The sequence below is a fragment of the Geospiza fortis genome, unplaced genomic scaffold (assembly GCF_000277835.1).
Source record: "Geospiza fortis unplaced genomic scaffold, GeoFor_1.0 scaffold56, whole genome shotgun sequence".
NCBI lineage: Eukaryota > Metazoa > Chordata > Aves > Passeriformes > Thraupidae > Geospiza > Geospiza fortis.
Genome location: NW_005054413.1, coordinates 2451474 through 2452413, shown reverse-complemented (window position 1 = coordinate 2452413; position 940 = coordinate 2451474). Strand labels below are relative to the sequence as shown.

Below are 940 nucleotides of genomic sequence, written 5' to 3'. Positions count from 1 at the left end.
ACAATCTGACCTTTTTAGTGTTTGGGTGATTACACTGTTCTCATTATGCTGTGAGTTGAATAGACAGTATTGCTTTCCTCCTGCTTAAAAAAACTCACTACAAGCAAAGAACACTGCCCACCCTGCAAAAACCCTCAAATCTCTGAACCTGTTAAATATTTCACAAGCCTTTTTTAAAATATATTTTTAAACAATGGTTCAGCAATAATGAAAAGAAATAATTAAGACTGGGAGAAAGAGCTGACCCTCTTCCCAGACTTACTAAAGGTACTCAGGACTAGTGTAATGTGACTGCAATATACTCCCAGTGTCAACAAAATATTCTTCCACCTTTTGATACAGAAGGAAGGTTTCCTTAGAAAGGCCAAAACCTTTTGCAGGATTTCCAGCATAAGTGATGGATTCTTTTCCCAGAGTCCATAATTATTTCATCCTTCCACAGAACTTTAGTCTTAGGTGTCTGTGAGTTTCTGTGTGTTAGCAATGGTAGTTAATGGATTATCTTACATTGCTTTAAATAAAAAGAAATGTCTAGGGTCTCAGACTCCTCAGAATAGAACCTGCTTCATTACATTTTTCCTTCTACTGTCTAGATTTCTAACAGGTCCATTTGATAGTGTATTTTCAATTATCTGTAGATATATGGACATTCAGATTGGGATTTTAAAGAGCCCTGAGGGAACACTTTAGGTTCCTTGAAAATGGCATTAGTTCCATGAGAAATCTAATATTTATCCTTATAAGGTCTGAAACAGGTATTTAATAGGTTATTTTCTGAAATGTGTTTATCCACTTTGGAGAAAAACTTTTCTATTTTTTTTCCTTTCCCTGGTATATTTGCTGGATTTCATCCTTTACAAATTTTATGTTCATTCATCATTGGTTAAAATCATGTAGGCTGGAATGGCAATTAGATTTATTTGTCAGGCTTTCCACTCCT

The 940-nt window shown here is 34.9% G+C and overlaps 1 protein-coding gene across 1 annotated transcript in view; it reads left to right on the top strand.

The window, feature by feature from the left end:
• Nucleotides 1-940, top strand: part of MYOM2 (myomesin 2) — a 70234-nt gene that overhangs the window by 42476 nt on the left and 26818 nt on the right. The gene's annotated exons all lie outside the window — the stretch shown is intronic.